This window comes from Emydura macquarii, unplaced genomic scaffold (genome assembly GCF_026122565.2).
Source record: "Emydura macquarii macquarii isolate MOO-44397 ecotype Brisbane River unplaced genomic scaffold, CSIRO-AGI_Emac_v2 contig_18, whole genome shotgun sequence".
Taxonomy (NCBI): domain Eukaryota; kingdom Metazoa; phylum Chordata; order Testudines; family Chelidae; genus Emydura; species Emydura macquarii.
In genome coordinates this window covers 8,780,247-8,794,888 of record NW_027130155.1, presented here as the reverse complement: position 1 = coordinate 8,794,888, position 14,642 = coordinate 8,780,247, and the positions used below count along the sequence as shown (strand labels likewise).

The 14,642-nt window shown below is 42.0% G+C and overlaps 1 protein-coding gene across 1 annotated transcript in view; it reads right to left on the bottom strand.

The window, feature by feature from the left end:
• SLC9A9 (solute carrier family 9 member A9) overlaps window positions 1-14,642 on the bottom strand; it is a 288,473-nt gene that overhangs the window by 247,014 nt on the left and 26,817 nt on the right. The gene's annotated exons all lie outside the window — the stretch shown is intronic.

The following is a 14,642-nucleotide window of genomic DNA, read 5'->3' as shown; positions in this document are numbered from 1 at the left end:
CCACAGAGAAGCTAAGCAGTGTGGGGAGGCCCAAGGTCAGGCAAGGGACAATCAATGGCTTGGGGGTGGGGGCGGAGTGATTTCATCTGCAACAGGTTTGGAGCTGGCTGTGAGAGAAAGTTTACTAAGATCTGAGGCAGCCAGTCCCATGTGAAAGGTGCTTGATGAAGAAGGAATCTGAATAATCCTAGTCATTTCCCCTCCGTGAGCCTTTTAAAATATGGAGACTGGAAAAAAGGCAGGGGTAAAAAATAAGGGAGAGTTAAGGGGTGTGAGTGATGGCTGGGGAGAAATCATATTAAAAGGAAAATGGGAGGCGTACAAAAGAAAGAAAGAAAGGATGGGAGGGAGAGAGGGGTGGGGGCGGGAGAAGGACATGGGCTTTCTATGCTTGAAGGACTGGTGGGGCAAAGGTGAAATGAGCAATTTCATATTGTGTGTGCATGATCTCTCACCAGATAGGGCTGCAAATTGTGTTGAGTTCCTGCTCAGATAGCGTGTAGTAAAATGAAAGGAAAGTCAAAGGGCATACCCTAGCAGGGATCCATTGTGCATCTAAATACTTGAAAAACAATTTGACACTGGAACAGAAGGAAAGTCTCCGTTCTATTGTTTTTAAATGTCATTTCCCACCTTGGTGGACAACCTGCTGATCTGACTGATCTACACTTAGATATTCTGACTGCACTGAGTGACTGGGGCATCCATCCTGAGGCTGAAATGAAAACTGGCATCAGCTTCCCTGCAAACACCTTCCTCATAAGGCTAGCTGGACTCCAGGGCACAGAAAGGGAAATACATTATGGGCTCAAGTTGATGGGCAGAGCCAAAACAGGAACATAGTAAGTGATGGTGGGGTGAGTAGGGAAACCACCCATTGCTCCTGCTTTTGGGGGCTTTACAAGGAAACAGGCAGAAGGCCAGCTCTCATGTTCAGCTAGAAGACAGATGCATTTATGAGTCAGTGCCTGTGCATTTGTAAATGTAGGTTAGCCGTTTGTCAGGCTGGCAGTGAGTGAGTAAGTTTCAATTGTCCATAGATCCGGGCTGCCAGACAAGGCAGACAATGTTTCTATCATGCCTTTCATCCTGAAGCAGCCCAGAGCACTTCTCAAACAGATATACAAACTCCTTCATCCGCAATGGGGGTCACTTCACTCCCCTTACTGCCTATCTCAATCCAGGAGCAGGCAGTACAGTTGCTGGATACTATGGCTCACTATCTGAAAGGAAACTGATGATCCAGTACATAGTTTGAGCCTAACTATAATCCAGAGACCTGTGCACAGATCTCCCATCCTGTCGGGGAGAACAGCTACCTCCCAGGCAGCAGATCTCGCTCCTCCTGGATTCTATGAAGGTCTCTCTTTGGGTCTGCGGTCACTCCTGAAAGGACTGGGCAGACAGGGTGCAAGGTCAGACTGACGGCACATCAGTCACCCCACCAACCCTGCAGAGGTTGTACCCCAAAAGATAACATAGCCCCATCCTGCAGGTAGGAGATCCCAAGGGGAGTTGCAGCTCGAGAAGCCTGACTTCTTTGGGAGCTTGGATGTCAGAGAGACTGATGAATGGTACATGCAGCTGGGTATGCAGAATTATCATGGAGGTAAAGGAAGTTCTCTGCCTGATCTCCAAGCACCCATGTAAATTCTGGGGTGGGTGGGAAAGTGGTGTTTGGGAGCCAGTGTACAGACAAACCCTAACACCCTGAGGGAACAGCTGGGAAGAAACTCTGCAGAGGAAGAACCTCACGGCGGTTTCATCTTCCTTATTCAACTTCCCTTGTGGGGTTTCTTCTGTGGAAGGAGGCAATGTGGACCTGTGGTTTTACTATTTTACAACCAATGTGGTCATTCACACATTTTGCCATTAGAAGGTGCAATAAAAGAAGTCACTAGTTAAATACAGATAATGTACTGTGTCCACCCACGCTGCATTGGGCTCTTATTTCCCACGTGATGGTTGTTTTTCTCCCATTTAATATCCACTGTAATGCAATTATTTCACAATCGTTTAGATGCTGAAGTGTTTCTCTGTAAGATGCAAATAATGTCATCCTGCTGTTTTCCACATCTGTTTATGACAACAGAAACGGTATTTTTTGCATGCTTCAACTCTGCCCCAATGAACAGTGTCAGCTGTAAATTGAAACAGTCTCAAATTCTAAACTAACCACTGAACGTGCATCAACAGACATAGCTGACTGCATTGAAATAATCTTAGAAGTGCTTTCAGGTTTGTGTGGGCGTTAGTGCTCTGGAAAGCATTTTTTTAATATCAGTACCTTAATTTATCACAGCCCCTTTTGAGTAAATCCAGAACATTAATGAAAATTAGTTATTTGACTGCCTTCTATAGTAAAAGCTTATAGCAATAAAGTTATAATTAGAGATGGGCCCAAAGCAAATTCCTGGACCCTGACACCAGAGTGTATATTTTCCAGCTTCTCTAGTCCCATATTTGAACAATCAGTTGTGTTTGTCAAATTTATACTTTTACATTAGAGTTAATCAGGAATAGTTCCCTTGTAATCCCTAGAGTTTCTCCTCTCCCTTGCACTGATGTAATTCACTTAACTGTAACAGAGTTACTACTATTGCAGGCCCACACTATTGGGGCAGTGAATTACATGTTTACCAAAAATGTACCAGCCCTTCACCCGCTGTTGATCAGTACTGGGTTACCTCCCTTGGACAGAGGATAGGACTATTTGTTTTTTTAAATCTAAAACTCTTCCTGATACTCTGGCACAGCTCAGAGCAGACAATATTGTACAATACTGGTCCATAACCAAAAGAAAGTCCTTGCATTCAGATGTCAGCCTAAGTTGCACCAGGAAGACAGGCTACAATACAATACAGGCCACATGTAGTATTCACATACATAGTTTACTTCACAGAGTGAGGTTTTCATGTTCCCTTTTTTCCCCAAACATTCATATGGATCGCATATGGAGTTTCAGAAGATTAGTAGTAATCAAACTCTGACAACTTCATTGGGTTTAAGAGAGACTTGCTTTAAACTTTTTTTTTTTTTTTTGGGGGGGGGGGGGGAGAGAAGGGGGGGGAGTGTCAATCTCCAGGGAATTCCACCTCCCCCCTTCTTTCTCCTCCAATTAATCTCTGCAGCAACAAGATGCTTAGTAAAGCCCCACAATTTCTGTGCATGCCACAAAGCTGCATACATGTGCTGTGAAAGAGTGGAGACAGCATACAGCTTTATCTATGGGCAGAGTGCACAGAAAGCAAGGGCTGTGCTGTTTTCCTTTGCTCTTTCTGGTGCAAGTGCTGGAAAAAATAGATTCTTTTAATGAGGAACGAGGAACTAAAATGCAGAAATGATCCTTTGGGAGTACAGGAGCTACATGATGCAGCAACAGATGCTACTTGAATAAGATACTTGCCTACCTTAGAAAGTAGAGAGCTCTAAAGTTTTCCTGTTACCCTTAACAGGCCCCTCCTTCTCTGCAAGAACCAGTTTCCAATACTCAAAAGAATCACATAGCACTGATTATACAGCATGAGTAGGATTCAAGCCAAACAACATTTGGTTTTGGTTTGCTCGAGTGCATAGCAACAAATGTTTGGTTTCCAAGTCGTAGATCCTATCTGTAACCCTTGAATACCTAAGAATAAAGTTAGATTATAGACTCAACCTTGGTTCAGCTCAGTATGCACCATTTGTACAATGCCATGGAGCTTGAGTCTGAAAGGAATATAAAATAACCCCAGAACCCAAGTACAAAAATAAACACCCACCTGACTTTTGCCAAACTGTCTAAATAGCTATGAAGAAGTCAAGGTTAAAAAAAAATCAAATCAAATCCCCAGAGTTTTGCAGTGCATAGTAAGTGTAAACTGCTATTGCATACTGAACTCCTCTGACGTGTGTTGAATTCTTAATGAGAAATGGAAGCAAAAAGTCTACTGAGAATGTGTCAGTAGCATCAGCAAGTTCTATCTCATGTTACTATAGGGCCAGAACAGCTTAACTACTATTGAAGAGGACAGTCAGTTTCATTTTCAGGGGGGAAAAAGTTGAAATAAATAAATAAAAAGGAAAAAAATCTGTAGAGAGATCTCACTGCTCTTTCTGATACACAGAGCATTTCCAACTAAAAATTCATTGAAAACAGCCTGGTTAAGCTGCATAGCAATTGAAATAATATGCCAGTTAGTTCTAAAATAGGGATAGAAGCAGCAGTTTGGAAGGCTATTTATTCTGTAGCACAGACAAACCCTTGTGTGATTGAACAGTTATGTTCATATCCAGATACATCCCACTCATGCAAACTCTTGGAACCATGAAAATGAGAAGCCAAAAGTCTCCAGCCTTCCTTTCTACTTTCACTTTGCCGGCTACATTGACAGTGCACCCACCACTCCATAAAGCATTCACTTCCATCTCCAATAGATAGCAAAAACCAATATATATGCCAACTTCATCTCACACACTATCTAATGTAACAATTAATAGTGACCACATGGTTTTATCTTGACTAGGATTTAAAGGCGTGGCAGCTAGTGGTTATATCACGGTAGCTACCACAAACTAACCATAGGGCTCATTGAAAATGTGCTGTCAAAACTCCTTTTCAATGGTAAATTGATTATTTGATTAAATATAAATTTTTATGGAAAACTGTCTCCTTTCTGAGAAATGTTTTGATTGGACAACCAAGATCACCAAAAAAAAATTTTTTTGCTGAAAACTTCAACTGAAAACTTTTTTTTTTTTTTTTTCAGTTGAAGTGTCCTGTTTTGGGCCAAAAATGTTTGATTTTCTTTTTTTGATGAAAAATTCAATTTCCAGCAGGAAATAACAATCCATTTTCCAACTAGCTCTAACACCTTCTAAGACTCTAGTCAAGACATGTAAAGTATTAATTACTAGGGCTCCCCTCCAGGCTATCACTCAATCAATTTAACACAAGCTAAAATACAGTCTGCCTTATTTTGGCTACAGTTTTAGAAGCTGTTAAACTGAGCTATCTACATGCTCCAATACCAAACCTTTCAGTTGCTGAGGTTGCTGTTAAGGTTTTGGCTCTGCCATATCTGAGATGTGAGGTTTATTCCCATCTCTCCCTGAAGCAACCTCGTGCAACCTCTCAAAATATTTATTTATAAGATGTAGGGTTAGATACTAGACCGACTTCTAAAATCTGAGATGTTGAATATCTAACAAAGACTTCCCTTCTCTTAGTAATTGAGGTTAAATAGGCATAAACAAATCAAAAATTTTGAATGGTCTGACTTAAAATACTTTTCCCATTCAATTGCTCAGCTTTCATTCTCTCAACTTTGTAATGTCATCATTTCACTAGGGCTTGTCAACACACAAAATTAGGACCAAAACAACTAAATCACTTGTCATTTACACCTTTCATTATTTTGGGGCAAATCTGTGGGTTTTGATTAAAAATGTCCTATTGTGATTTAAAGGACATTGTCTATACACAAACTGGAACTGAAATAACTAAATCAATTGTAATTCTCTATTATGATTTAATGCAAGTGAATAAAAGTCAATCTTAATTTTCCACTCAGCGAAACCTCCATGCTAGACAAGAACTGAATTTCTAATCGGGGGTGGAAGGGGAGGGGGGGGAGGGGCATGGCAGCAAAGCAGAAACACTTTCTCTCGTACATCCCCGCTCTAAGCTTTATATGCCATCCAGAAGCAAAATAAAGGCATGGGCTGGATTTTTTTTCCTTTGCAAAAGTCTCATAGGGTGTGATTCCTGCTTCTTTAGCCCCAATCCCACGTCAATTCCCAATCCTATGCCAAATGCAGGCTGCACCTATCAGAAGTGAACAATCCCTTCCTAAAAGTTGAGGGAAAGGACAGAGACCAAGTGGAGGAGGTAGAAGATTCCAAGGCCAGAAGGGACCATTGGGAGGGAAAGAGAAAGGAGACAATGAGTAGGAAGGGAAAGGGACAGACAGAGATGGAGGAGAACGGAAAGGGCAAAGATAGGAGACGGAAGAGAGACAGGAGGAAGGAAGACATTGGGGGGGCAATGACAGCTCACATTTCAAGGGCAGTACCCCCAAGGTTTGAAAGCTGGTATTCCACATTGCAACACTGGGAACTTACACTTCAAAGTTAACATCCCTTCAGAATGAATGGGAAGAGTTCATGTCCCTGCCTGTGCTACGGTTTTAGTAGATATTATAGTATGTACGATCCTTCTCGATGTGTGCACACACAAAATTCCCATTAACTTTATTGGAAGTTGCACATACTCATCAGGATGCAAATGATTTCCATGTTTCAAAGCATTTTGAGGGGTGGGGGAGGGGAGGTAGGATTTGGGTTGGGAAACAGATGCAAACTGTTTCTAAATGATGATCCATGGGTTTAATCTTTGGATTAAGTGAATTTTGTATAGGATAACAACAAATCACTTGAACAGAAGATAAAATTAAGGATTCTAAAAAAGGGCCTTACATGAAATAGCTCTTAGCAGCTTAACATAGGAGAGGAATTTTATTGCAAAATTGTCAGATTCAAGCAGCTGAGTAGTATTTATATAGTAAAAAAAGAGCTGAATGCATGAAAAAAGGGTGAAGACAAGTTAATGTCCAACTAGTAAATTTAGATTTCAGATATTTTTGTCGCCAATTTAAAACCAGTTATAAATCTTGTGTAATCTTCACACATTGCAAAAATGATTGAGAGGAAATTAAGTTTAAAGGTGAGAGCAACAAGAAGGCAAACATATTTTTGTTTACAAAATTCTATACTCTTAGCTCAAACACAACAGAATTAAAGTCCCAGTATGTGCCAGGCAATGATGTTGATCTTGGAATAAATCCTCATAACATTGACCATATGTGCTGTTTATATTTCATGATTTCTTTGTCTTAAACAACACAATCATACTTATTCTGAGACAAATCCTGGTGTTCCTACTCAGTTTTACTATTTATTTAGGCAAAACTCACTGCAGTCATGAAGGCAGATCAAACTGGAACTGGGCCTGCCTGCAAATACTTTTGCTGTTTGAGTGGCGTATTTCACACAGCTTTAGATTCCAGGAAAACGATATCTCCTTGCCAAGGCTAATAGACAAGCTGGAAAAATATGAGTAAGTAAATGCAAAATGTACTGCATTCTGAATATATGAAATGTGCTATTGGCATTGCAATCTGAAATAATCCAAGTGAAACCAAATAAAAAATCCTTGATAAGGCCAAGTTTATGAAAAAAAAAAAAAAAAAAAAAATCAGAGTTCTCATGTGCTATCAGATTTGCTTTGGCCTGGACTGAGGATGCTGATCTAAAGACTGATGATGATTTTAAGGAAAAACACCCACGTTTTCCTGCTCTCCCAACCACTCACTGTCTGAACTATCACTCTCATAGGCGGATTGCAAGGTGTCAGAACTTATGCAATTACTTGAGCACTCATCCAACTTCAAGAAAATTGAAAATACCTGCCACAGGCATTGATTCTGGAAGATGTTTCCCATCAGATTAGCATAGCTTTATTAAAAATAAAGTCTCAGTGAACAGAACATCAACCAGGCAGCAGTTAGCAGTAGGGACCTTTATTTAAAGGCAACTAACTCCACCAAAAATTAAATGAAAGCAAAATAGTGCCCTTGCCCCCTATGTGACTGCAGAGCCTTCAGTGGAACAGAAACAGTGCGATTGCACTCGTGATTGATGGGGTGCAGAACCTCTGCACGCAAAGGATTATTGCGGCATCCTCATGCAATAGGTGTAGGGGTCTAGACATCGGGAAGAGCAGGGGCAGAGCCAATGGATTTGCCACTATGCAAACTCAACAGTCATCACTTGCTATGGAGGCGCAGCAGCAGTATTGTTGAGGCTCCATGACTTGGAGGGAGGATCTCTTCACCTTTCCACCAATCTCTTTTCTGTAAACTTCAGAACTCAGGCTTGGGGCAAAGGGGAGGAATTGGGCTGAGTCGAAAGCTCTGTAGGTTTATATGGGATGTGTCTGAGTGACAAGCGTGGTCTGACATGTTAGCACAGTATTTGGTTTAAAGCAATGAAGTCCAAGCAGTACTCACTGCTCACAATAAGAGCTCATGGTCCCACTCTCTCTACTGGGGGCATTCAATTATGGCTCTCTCATCCAAATGCCACACTGTTGCTCTGTCCCAGCCCCAGAAGACTCATGCTGTCCTGCAAAAGCAGTAATTTACAATAGAGATGGCAAGCACCAACATAGCTGCTCCTGCCAGGGTCACCCTTGACAGCTCCCCAAAGGTTTCTGCAATACAGATGAGGTTTCCCACTTCTTTACGCCAGATCTGCACCAACTGTCTTGCTTTTAATGAAGAGAGGTCTGTAGCCCACTGGAACAAGCTGCACACGCTCACGACCATATCACCCATCAGAGCAGGCGCTGGATTTTTTTACAATGAGCTGCTTTTGTAAGACAGTGGGACAGAAAGACCAAGGGGCAAATTCATAGCCATAAAGTCATAGAGTTTAAGGCCAGAAGATATCTTCATATCATCTAGTCCAGCAGTTCTCAAACTTATTTGATCGGGCCTCCCCTTCTTTGTGTCTGTAGTTGTTTACCAGCCCCTGCCAAGTACATATACCACCACCCAGCTCTGAAGGCAGAGCAGAAAGCAGTGGCTGCAGGCCAGGACCCCGTTCTGATGGCAGCGCCGCACCAGCAGCAGTACAGAAGTAAGGATGGCAAAGTGAAAAGTGAAATTCGTCAATATTGCTTTTCACAGCAAACTTTGTGCCCCATTGTCACCCTCACTTCTACGCTGCTGCTGACATCCTGGCACTGACAGCCAGAGCCCCACTGCCTCCCAGTCAGCAATTGCGGGGGAGGGGGAAGAGCCTGAGTTCAGGTGGCGGGGCTCCAGCTCTCCCCTTTATCCCCCCCCCCCTCCCCCCGGACGTGCGTGGCTCTTTGGTATGAGCCCCAGCCACCCAGAGCTGGCAGCCAGAGCTCTTTTTTTTTTTTTTTTTTAAAAAGAGGCACATCTCACACCTCCCTTGACACATTCCCATGCCTCCCTTGGGAGGCCAGTCCCATAGTTTGAGAACTGATGATCTAGTCTGACCTTCAGTGTAGTCTAGGGCACTAAACAAAACCCAGCCACCCCATATCAAGCCCAACAACCAGAATTAGAGGGGGAGGCTGCAGCAAAGATATTCAGACATAGATACATGCTTGTGCATGCACACACACTTTAAATACATGGCTGATATTCTGCAATATGGAACTATTTCATGTTCAGTCTTTTTGCAATCTAATTCCTGTCCTTTATTACAACCACTAATTCTTCCCCACCCCTCATCTCTTCTCTCTGGAGTGAAGCTCTTCCTTTTGGGGTTTATTGTCTCTCTTCTTTCCACCAAAGTTTTAATTCTCTTTCCTTTCCGCTTTCTTTTCCATTTCATTCTCTGAGCGGATGCACAGTGAAGACATGCCAACTGTCAATATGGATTATACACTCCAGATGTTGCTCTCACTTTTGAGCCAGCCTGTGCAGAGTTACAGTTTCGGGTGGAAACCATGAGATACTCAATGATTTCAAAGCATTTCACTTCTATCCAGCTAGGTAATTAGATGGCCACCTGCCTTCACTGTTATTATCTGGGCATCTTTCAGAGTGTAGTGGTGTCAAATCCCAAATGCAAAGCAAGATTCATGGAGTGAGTCCTCACGCTTGACAATGCAAGGAAAAAAGTTTCCATGCACTTAGACTGCTGCATTTCAGCAGGGCTCTAGCCTACAGGCATTTTCAGCATTAAAAATGACAACAATAAATCTCCTTTTGTATTAAATAGTAGCCTCTCAGTGTTGACTGTCATATTTCAGTCATTTATTTCAAAGTTCAGAGGGATTATAGTGCTTTGTTAAAAACCTATACAACATCCTCTCTGAAAATAGATCAGTCTGACTGTTGAAAAGGATGCAGGGCTCGCTGGATTGACTGGCAAAGCATCCTGCAATACCAAGACATAAAATATTCTCCTCAGGAGATGCTGCCTGGGAAATCACATGAGAAAACATTGGATGTTCCGGTTATTTTAGTTGTTCTCTTTTAAAAATTGAAAAATAAAAACTACCCCCATCTGACAGAATCTTTGAGACGACAACTCTGATCATATGCCGCCAAGCTTAACTTGTATTGACTCTGATCATGTTTTTTCATGGAACTTGGAAGAATTTGCATCTTTACAGATCAAGGGCACATGTATCACGGGCACACGTCCTTCTCATTAAAAGGGAGGGCTCACTTCCAGAGCATCATGGATCCCAGAGCTTCCTACCCATCTTGTTCCCCACTGCAGCAAGACCAACTGAAGAGTGGAACAGCCAAGGGATGAGGTGCCATTTCTCTTTGAAAACCAACATGAGTAAGAAAAACAGGACTCCTTCCCATGAAGTTTACCCATATGCACTCCCTTAAGTTCTGCTGTGTGACTAATAGCATGGCTATCTATATTTCTGTTCTTCCATTGTTTAGCTTCCTAACAATCCCCATTTCTCATTGCCATATCCCTTCCATGGCGTTAAAGACAGAGGTGGATTTATAATTTGTGGTGCCAAAAGGGCAACATGCCAGAGCAGTTGTTCCTTCAGATCCTCCACCCAGCCAGCTGCACACAGCGACACACCAAATATTAACAAACATTAAGCTAGAACATGGTTTTCAATTAGAGGAACTTAAAGGTGTGACATAAGCATCTAATAAGTGTTACTATTCCCTTTTTACAAAAGGGGAAAATGAAGCACAAGTTGGTTAAATGACTTGTCCAGTGACACGAGGAAAATCAATGGCAGAGCTGAGAAGAGAAGCCAGAACACCTAAACTCTCAGTTCTTTGATTTAATCTTTTGAATGTGCTGTCCATTCTACTATAATCATGTTCACTTGGTTCTGTACATGCAATGACAATGGACATTGAAGCCACTTGTGCAGATCAGCACATACCTGAGAATGCTGATGTCTAGAAACAGAAGGATATGGTGAACATGATACATTTTCTTTTTGACACATCATTGTGCAAGACCAATTTACAAATAAAACTGACTGAGAATGGCCAGGGAGCATCTTGAACACCATTGACTGTATTGTTTTTGCCTTTACAGTGCTTGGAAGGGTATTCTAAAACCTTGAAAAACTAATCAAGTTCATCTTCTACCAAAAGGATCCATTTTACTGAGTTTTCAAAATTATATGAAGTTATTAAGCCTGCATTAAAAGATCATAAAAATGCAGAGTTACTCCCACCCTCACAATCATCTATTGCTTCTCTTAAAATCAGCCAGAGTCCACTCATTGAGCCAGCTGTAACAGCCTATAATTTACACAGTATAATAGAACAAACTGAAAAAGCATTGCCTTCAAGGTAGAGTAAAAAAGGCAAGTTGTTATGTGCTTTTATCACAGCATGACCCAGGCAGACTTATAAAATCCCAGGGGGTGAGAGATTGCATTAGAAACTAGGGCAAAATATTCTGAAATGTACATACACATACAACTTTCCCCGACTTCACCAGCACCAGCTCCCACTCACAGGCTAAGCCCCAGTCAAACTTCAGAGAATTCTATTGCAGGAACCAGCAAGTCTGGAACTCTGTCTCTTGGACCTGGATTTAAATGCCTCGTATACATATGTACCTACATGTGCGTGCTTGCGTGCGTGCGCACGCACACACACACCCCCCCACCCTCTTCCCTCTAGTTCTCCTTACCCACACAATTATTTCTAAATGGACAGGAGTGATAACATCAGTTGGCCAGGTCAGGCCATAAAGATCTGCACACAGGCATCCTGCATTGGAAGCTCCCTTTCCTGTCTGAAAGAAATAGGCATCTTCTCTACCCTCCATGCCCTGAGGAAGTCTCTTGTACAATTTGGAGGGAAGGATTTTGACAGGATGGGTAGAGGGACAGACTGGATGGTATGGAGGTGCAGCCGAGAAGGGATGCACTTTAGGCAAAAGAGATAAGAAAGCAGTGGCTGAATTAACTTTGTGTAGCTGCTCTTGAGTGCTCCTGGGGCAGCTGCAGCCTGGGGGAGGGAGGAGCAGTGCCCTGTACCGTGGTTCCAATGGATCTGTGGTTCCAGTGATATAGAGGACACTGCCAGGGATCAAAGCTTGTGCAAAGGCACAGGGACTCTATGCAGATGTCCCTAACCTTCTGTGGATCCCTGGGGGCTACCAGGTTGGTGGCTTTTTCCATGGAGGGGATGGGTGGCACAGCCTGCCCCTATCACCGGATGATCAGGGGTAATCTCAGCAAGGAGTTACTCAGGAAGATCCACTCTCACAGGGGATAATTTGGGCCATGTATTGGCAAAGAAAGGGCTACACAGATGTCAGCTCTGAATATCTTCTCCTCATACATTACTGTTGCCTCTGTGTTTTGCAGACAGTGACAAGCAATTAAAACCAAGTGCTAAAGAGAAGAGGCAAGGAGGTATAACAAGACTAGACAGTCAGGCCCAGTGGCCTTGCAATGAATGGGTTTATTAATGTGGTAGCATGGCAATGTCTTATCACATCAGGAAATTGCTTTGTCATCACACTGGTCCAAAAAAATGAATGTACTGGGGCTCTATTCCTGCTCATCCAATGCTCTACTCCCATTCTACACCCTTACTGTGGAATTATATAGAGTGGGGGCAAAATTCACAGTAGTGTGCACAGGCACATCTCTACTGAATCCAGTTGGGGCAGCTGAGCAGAGGTGGTACACCAGGAGAGGACAGATATAGCTGATATCATACAAGTGCTGCCAGTTCTATGATGATGTCCGTCTAGTTAGAGAACTGGCTTTTGGATAAGAAGAGGCAGAATGATCAGCTGTACATGGGGAATGAGTGGGAGTTGGGAAGACATTCAAAAGAAGAGGCATCCAGGCCCAGAGAGGTTCCCAGAACTGCTAGACCCTGGAATAAGACTCCAGGGAGGAGGAAATTAGGAGACTGTTTCAGGGAGGGAGAGGGCTAACCACAGCTTCATCAAATAATTTATGTAAAAAATAAAATAGCAATATTTGACAAAAAATGTAAAGATTATTTGGTGAATATTATTCAACAAGCTCCAGCAGTAACAAGTCAAAGGAAACCTTAATGTTCAAATAGTTCAGATGAGCATCTAAATGGAAATCCAGACCTTTGGAGATTTATCCATCATTAGTCCTGGTGCTATAGAAATGACATTTGCACATATAAGACCCCAAAAATTCTTATCCCTAGCACTCCCTTCTAACAAGCTTCCTCAGTTAAGTTTTCCAGGTTCCGGATATACAGCTGCTGTTACTTGCATACACTGTAGCATTGATCTTAAAATTATTCAGCCTTTTGTGTATACATAAGATATTTACATATTATATGCACCCTGGGGAAATATATATTAACCCAGACGCTTTGGGCCAGATTCTTAGCTGATATAAACTGGCATAGCTCCATTGAAGGCAGTTTACATCAGCTAAGCATCTGGCTTCCTGTTTACACTGTAAGAAACTGCCTGGTGTGTTTGTTGTATCTCTGCCCTCTACTAGAGGGTATCAGAACCACTCAACTGTAACAGGAGCTCAGCCGCTCAACTGTAGCAGCTAAGAGCTAACCCAGACTCTTCTTCAGCTCAGGTGGCAGGGACCTGTGCTTTTGTAGCAGGACAATTACATTTCTCTCCACTGTCAATGAAATTCTGAGTGGCTAGATCATGCAGTATATAAAAATAAAATAATCCTAGATGGGTTTGTTATAGTACATACAAGTTGTATGTGCTGTCATTTTAGTAAGATTCGAAGTAAAGAACAAGAAAGTTAGCTCTGATATCAAGATACCCATTTTTTGTCTTGCTTCCCTTGAGAGAATAGTTTTAACAAGCATTAAATGTTGAATTACAGGCTAATCAGTCAATCACTGATGTTTTAGTAATACTGAATTGACATTAAATGTGGAAGTTCTGTCTTATGAAGATGTTGAAAGGGAACATATATTTTGATTCAGCACATATAACTTTACTTAAGGTCTGTTATAAAAAAGCGAGAAGATAGAAGTTGAAGTTAATTGCTTCCATAATTTGAAAGCTCTTTGCCTAGGTTCAGAAGTTTGATCACTTCTAAATTAAAGCACAAATATAAAATTAAAGCGCTACCATAAATCCTTGTGCACCATGCTGAGTAACTTAAATGGCTCATTTAAGATTTACACTGTCCAGGATCTCAAGTAACCTACAAGATTCAATGAGCCAACAATCATGAAGTTCCCAAACTTGTAACCTGTAAAATAAGCCCTCCAAACACAATCCCAGACAGATGGCTAATGAAGTCTTAGGTCCTAACCCTGAAATGAGCTCTGCATAGGCAGATGCCTGTAAGGAGTTCCATTAACTTCACTAGGTCTCTTTGCAGGTGCAGAGCTCCTTGCAGAAACCTTAGTTCACAACCAGTTATTTGCCTTTTACTGCTGCAGGAATCTTCCTAGAAGACCAGAGCTAAAGCTTATCACATTTAGAATACTACTGAGACTCCAATCTATTTCCCACACATACTGGATATCCGCTACAGTTCAAGAACCTTAAAATTCCTCTGGTCTTTCTGGAGATTTCTTGTCCTATAAGGGGAATGCCATTAAAGAACACTGTGTTCCCCCAAGAATGCCACTCCC